Here is a 7,233-nt window from a genome sequence, read left to right as displayed (position 1 = left end):
ACTCTGGTTCAGAGTTCCATTCTAGTACAGGTTGTGGTGTTCAGAGTTCCATTCTAGTACAGGTTGTGGTGTTCTGAGTTCCATTCTAGTACAGGTTGTGGGGAAACTGTGCATGGTCAAAACAAACTGTGAAAATTAACTAAGAAAATATTGATATTACTTTTGTGATAATTGAACAAATGACAAACCTGTTCCTTTAAATGATAGCAGTGCTCGTTTAATTGACACCCCTGGTCCTTTAACTGATAGCACTGTCCCTTTAAATCAGGGGTGGGAAACTTTTGGCTCAAGGGCCACACTGAGATTTCAAAATTCAACGGAGGGCCACATAGATTTTTTTTTTACCAATTTGTTTGTCAAAAAAAATGTGTGGCCCAGAAAAATTGCAGTTATTTAAAAATATATAGGCCCATTATAATTTGTATAAATACATAGGTCCATTGTAATTTATATAAATATAACGTTTCATTATAATTTATATAAATATATAGTTCCATTATAATTTATATAAATATATAGGTCCATTATAATATATATCAATATATAGTTCCATTATAATTTATATCAATATATAGTTCCATTATAATTTATATAAATATATAGGTCCATTATAATTTATATAAATATATAGGTCCATTATAATTTATATAAATATTTAGTTCCATTATAATTGATATAAATATATAGGTCCATTATGATTTATTTAAATATATAGTTCCATAATAATTTCTACATGCTTTCTGTCTGGTTTTTAGACGTTCAACTGTGGCCTGGAGTGTTTATTGTTTTACCCAAAATAATAATTGACTCAAACCACCTGCTGTCACGACTTCAACCGAGGCAGGCTCTCCTTCCCGTTCGGGTGGCGCTCGGCGGTCGTCGTCACCGGCCTACTAGCTGCCACTGACTCTTTTTCCTCCCCCTCCTTATGTGTTGATTTGTATCACCTGTGTTTAGTTAATTGTTTATTAGTGTGGCTTTATTAGTCAGCCAGCCCGTACGCTTCTTTGTGCGGGATTGTTTCATTGTAGCTTTTTGGATTTCGGGAGTGGAGATTATTATTGTGGACTGGGTTTGTTTATCGTGTCGTTGGACCGTTGTGTGACACCCAGTACGTCCGTCCGTGTTGGACATTTTGTTTGCCAGTTGGGTATTAAAGACTCAACATATTGAAGCTCCGCTGTTCCTGCGTCTGACTTCGCACCTCCCCGACACCCAGGTCGTTACACCTGCGGGCTGTAGTTTTCTGACTCCTGCTTTTAACGATAACCCTGCTCCTTTAATTGATATCACTGTACTATCATTAACTGTTCTGTAACTGTTTTGTGTCACAGGCTACAATGCATGTAGACCACAACCCGAGTGACAAAACCGATTCTGTGGAAATGTCAATAACCCAAACACAAGAACCAAGCATGCCTCCTTTTGTGTCATTTTTACAAAGATGTTTTATTTGTGATGTATTTTTGTTGATTTGTTTACCTGTTGTTCTTTATGTCAATAATGATTAAAACAAAGATTGTATCATAGATTTGGAAACCAATACATTAAATATTAAATGAACTTTAAAACCAWGTTTAGGAAAGAAAATGTATAAAAAATGAAACAAACGTGGCTCTGTGTTGTTTAGAGAAATGCTTCGACCTTTTATTGCTACGGTGAAAGGTGAAAGGTGAAAAGTCAGGAAAGAAAATGAAATAAAAAGTACAGGATGACATAATAAACCCATACAGTTACTGATTATTGTGGTTGGCAATGTTTCCCATTCCTACTCTATCTACCATGCTTAAAAACAATCTGAAAATATTGCAAAACTATTTTACACATACAAAATAGTACATGATATGAACTTTCCACTTCCTCACTAATTTTTGCCTTTTCTCTCCAACAAATAAAACAAAAAGAAAATGGCGGCTCACCATCATCCACCTCTCCACTGTCTCTCCTTGTGTGTTCTGACCGCATCCCACCCCTCGATATGCATTTAGCCCAAACACACAGACCAAGGCAGAGTGCATACAGGACACAGGATCAAGATTTGGTATTGCTTCTATCTCTGGGAACATAATAGCAACAGAAAAGGTTTTAATCATACTTTCAGGGTACAGAAAAAAGACCTTCCCAGATGCACACTTTTCTCTGGAGCAATATGTGGATGAATAACAATCAAAACCCCCCCCAAAAATAAAATAAAAAAAAGCGACTTCAGTCTGTTACTTGTTTTTTCTTTTATTTCCAATTTACATGAATCAAAACTGTAACAAAACAAAATCATGATCATCATATTTAATAATAATAATAATAGTAATGCTATCATTATTAACAATAGTACTATTATTATTATTAATAATACAAAATATACACACCCTCAAAAATAAAAGCACCCTCTGCCCTGGTCGTAGGTGGTTTTCCTCTGTGTGTAAAGGAGGTCTGGATTGTCTAGTAGTGATATCACTGTGAGAAAGAACTCACTCAAGTCTAACAGCCCTGCCCTGTTCCTGTTCCTAGGGGGGCATGGCCTGTTCCTACGGGGCGTGGCCAGGGCCAAGGTACTTCCTGCCAGGGTAGAGGGTATTTCCTGTGTGAGGGGACAGTGGGGGCATATGGGACAAAGTGGAGTGGGATAGGTCAAGGGTTAAAGGCACCTTCTGGTGGTCTTCTCACAACATGGGGTCTCATGCACCAAAGATATGATCACCCAAGCTGGATTTGTAAACTTGGATAACTTTGCTTAGTTGTTTCTTTCTTTTTTAGCGTGAGGTAGCTTATAATATAATTAAAACAAAACAAAAAAAGTTTAGATCTGAGATTGAAATCCCGAATTGAACATGTCTCTTACAAAAATGATAGACACGGTTTATTGGGCAGCCAATGAGGGGGTTGTGGTCGGGGGGAAGGGGCAGCGACATTTACCACTCTGAAAACAAATCTCAGCGTGAAATGTACTCTCTGAAAACTGTAGATATATGTATACACACACATATACATATATACACATTATAAACACGTCACTAATACATCAGTATCTGGTTGTTAAAGAATACAGACTGGTTTTACAGCAATAGCACCATTTCACTATATTATAATACACAGTAACTTCCTGATACACACTGGGGCAGAGGTTGGAACTAGGAACACCTGCACCTATCACACTGCTCCATTTTTGGTTTGGATTTGATATAATGTTTGGGGTGAGAAGGTATGGAATAGGAGAAAGAAAAGAGGAGATTGGGGAGGTGAGGAACTGATAGATTATGTATGTTGTTGTGCGTGGGGCCTTTTTACAGGGTAACACACTCAGTCCTAACACACCTGGGACCTACACCTGAACAATAAATAAATAACACCAACTCGGCTCTCTTTCTGTCATGCTCTGACATGCTCCCCTTTTCTCTCCTTCTCCTCTTCCTTTGTTCCTTCTTGTTAGTGGGGAGGTGCTCCCAGGCTGGGGGGTGGAGTGGATGGGGGAATGGAGGGAGGGGTTGACGGAGGGAGACTGGAAGTCGATGAAATCACAGATGAATATTGCCGATGCCATTCAGTGCAGATATCCTAGTTGGAAAAATCACTTTTAACTTTAAAAAAAAAGTGACTTGATCTTTCTCTTTTCTCTCTTTCATTCATTTTGCTAGAAGTGTGTGTTCCTCTCTCTCTCTCTCTGTCTCTCTCTCTCTCCCTCTCTCATCTTTTATGGGKTTTTTTCTCAGCTTTTCCTTTTTCATTCCTTTGTCTTTACAAGAAGCAGACTGCACCGACGTCGACTCCAAACTCTTGGTCCGCTCCTCCAATATCCATGGGAGCAATGTCCACGATGGGCAGCCGGCTGGTCTTCTGGGATCTGTAGTCAATCACTGTCTTGCCCCATGCTCCTGTGTGTTTCTGGGGACAGAGAGGCAGAGATTATATTGTTAGAGGCAGAGATGATATTGCTAGAGGACAGGGTTGATATTGTTAGAGGACAGGCCTGATATTGTTAGAGGACAGAGATGATATTGTTAGAGGGCAGGGCTGATATTGTTAGAGGACAGGGATGATATTGTTAGAGGACAGGGCTGATATTGTTAGAGGACAGGGCTGATATTGTTAGAGGACAGGGCTAATATTGTTAGAGGACAGGGCTGATATTGTTAGAGGACAGAGATGATATTGTTAGAGGAAACAGGGCTATATTGTTAGAGGACAGAGATGAATATTGTTAGAGGACAGAGAGATGATATTGTTAGAGGACAGAGATGATATTGTTAGAGGAACAGAGGATGATATTGTTAGAGGACAGAGATTATATTGTTAGAGGACAGAGATGATATTGTTAGAGGACAGAGATGATATTGTTAGAGGACAGCAGACACTGAATGGACGTGTTTGTGACTGTATGGGTCTGCCACACCAAATTTACAGCATTCACTGCCTCAAGAATTAACCCCACGAGACTGCAATGTTGAAGGAGTTTGTGTGTATGTGTGTGTGTATGTACGTGTGTGTGTGTGTGTGTATATATGTATGTGTGTGTGTATGTACGTGTGTGTGTGTGTGTGTATGTGTGTGTGTGTATCTATGTATGTGTGTATGGTGTGTCTATGTATGTGTGTATGGTGTGTGTGTGTGTTTTTGTCCTCTCACCGTGCAGCCGTCCTGCATGACGGTGTACGTGAAGCGGCTGTTTCCCTCGGCCCTGATCTCCACATCGTTGGAGCCCTGGAGCAGCACGGCCTTCTTCAGGTTACCCGTGGCCCCGTCCATGTAAGCCACACTGTTCTTGCAGTGGTAGGTGAGGTTCTGGCTAGCCTCGGTGGATAGCAGCCGCAGGAAGGTCATCTGGATGCTGGCCGTGTTGGCAGCCAGGCTGTCATCGCCATAGCTGAACTGTAGAGGGCAGCGGAGAGAGAGGAGGGGAGACAGGAAGGTTAAATCCAGTACAATGATGTAGAATTATAACATGTCTATAGTTAAAACTAGTGAAAGAGGAGGGGGAGACAGGGAGGTTAGGACCAATGTGATAATTATATACTGTATGATGTCTGGTTAAAACTACAACCAAAAATGTAGCAAACTTCTTCTGACTGGTGGCATCAATTGAGAATTAAAAAAGGCAGATATGTGTAAGATTCAACCCTTTAAATTCACTACCAGTTTTTTAAAACTTGCCTAAGGGCAGAGATTGAATCTGAGACTGAAGAGGGAATTTGTATTTTGTATTCATTATGATCAAAATCATATAATGAGGATAGAAGAGGGATTGAATGGTGACTCACGTGGAATCCTCCGTTCATGGTCTCCCCGAACCAGACGTGTTTGGCAGCCTTGCTCTTGCTGGACCACCAGTTCTTCTTGGGGATGCTGGCGGGCTTGGGGTAGACGCAGGACTCTCCAGTCTCCATGTTACAGTAGACCTTGATGGCGTCTATGGTGCAGCCCTGGTTAGGGTCGATCCAGTACTCTCCTGCAGACAGACGGAGGAGACAGGTCACATTCAATCAGTAGTACTTCCTATGTAACTATAATACACCTGGTCATATTTATTTTGTCTTTTGAACACTATAGAACCTTCCAGATTTCCTCATGAGCACAGAGTTTTCCCCGATCTAATCAGTAAGGGTAGGAGTTTAACCTCACCACATCACCTGACCATACCAGGAGAAACTTTAGGACCCCAAGTTTTTCCTGGTCAAGTCATGTTGGTCTATAAAACTCTTGTCCCCTAACAAAGAGGCAATCTTCGCTCCTATCCCGTCACTCACCGCTCTTCCAGTCAGGGTGGCACAGCTTCAGGTCTCTGCAAGTACGTGCAGGGTTCTTCTTGGAGCCCTCGGGGGAGCGGATGTTTTCGATCTGGTTGTTGAGAGACTTGAGCGTGGCGTCCACCTCGGCGTCGTGCGTCCTCAGGTTTCCGGAGGCCTGGTCGGCCCTCATGTACCTCAGGGGATCGGGGGATTTCTCAGGCTGAGACAGGCCAGCGAAGGCAGACATGTCGATACCAGGGCCGGGAGGACCAGGAGGACCAGGGGGTCCGGAGTTTCCAGGGGGACCCTGCGATACACAGATAGAAAGATAGAATACTTAAATTGATTGAAGATATTGGAAAAACAAGATGCTAGACTACGAGGTACAGGTGATGTATTGCTACCAGCGCAGTGACATAGGTATTACAGAGGAGGAAAAACACAGAGCAAAGAGGAGTTAAAGTACAGGTAACATCAAGTGTTCATTTGGCTGGCTGCCATCTCAAATGTCACCCTGCTTCCTAGGGCATTACTTTGACCAGAGCAAAGGGAGCACACTGTATTGGAAATAGGGTGTCATTTAAGATTGGCACCAAGTCACCCACTACTCTGTGAACTTTTAATGATCCTTAAGATATAGTAAATTGGGAGATGAGAACGATACTCACAGAGGGACCAGTCTCTCCAGAGCGACCACGGGGTCCGGGAGGTCCGATGGGGCCGGGCATACCGTTGGATCCATCCTTTCCAGAGGGACCAACTGGTCCGGGGGGTCCCTAAACAGAATACGCCCAAGGATTCAGATGTACTCTTACTGTACACTACAGCTCTGCCTGCCATGCTCTTTGGTTGACAATGAATATGAATTTACTGCTTTTGTCTATACTCACTCTTGATCCACTTGGTCCGGCAGGTCCAGATGCACCCTGGTCTCCAGCTTGACCCTGTGGTGAGACACAGGTCAGACAATGTCTAGGATATACACAACTTCAGATAAAGGGTACAATGAGATTTTTAGTGTATAGAGAGAATTTGAGGTACTGGAAGATTAGTTGTGCAGGAAGATCAGGGGTACTGGAAGATTAGGGGTGCAGGAAGATTAGGGGTACTGGAAGATTAGGGGGTACAGGGAGATTAGGGGGTAATGGAAGATTAGGGGTACAGGAAGATTAGGGGTACAGGCAGATTAGGGGGTACAGGAAGATTAGGGGTACATGGAGATTAGGGGGTGCAGGAAGATTAGGGGTACAGGAAGATTAGGGGGTAATGGAAGATTAGGGGTACAGGAAGATTAGGGGTACAGGAAGATTAGGGGTGCAGGAAGATTAGGGGGTAATGGAAGATTAGGGTTACAGGAAGATTAGGGGGTAATGGAAGATTAGGGGTGCAGGAAGATTAGGGGTACAGGAAAATTAGGGGTGCAGGAAGATTAGGGGCTACAGGAAGATTAGGGGATACAGGAAGATTAGGGGGTACAGGAAGATTAGGGGTACAGGAAGATTAGGGGGTACAG

General features: G+C 42.5%; 1 pseudogene; it reads right to left on the bottom strand.

The window, feature by feature from the left end:
* Positions 1-1,616: 1,616 nt before the first annotated feature.
* LOC111970766 (collagen alpha-1(II) chain-like) overlaps positions 1,617-7,233 on the bottom strand; it is a 72,477-nt pseudogene continuing 66,860 nt past the window's right edge.

The sequence above is a fragment of the Salvelinus sp. IW2-2015 genome, linkage group LG11 (assembly GCF_002910315.2).
Source record: "Salvelinus sp. IW2-2015 linkage group LG11, ASM291031v2, whole genome shotgun sequence".
In the NCBI taxonomy this organism is placed as follows: Eukaryota; Metazoa; Chordata; class Actinopteri; order Salmoniformes; family Salmonidae; genus Salvelinus; species Salvelinus sp. IW2-2015.
This window is presented reverse-complemented; position numbering and strand designations above follow the sequence as displayed.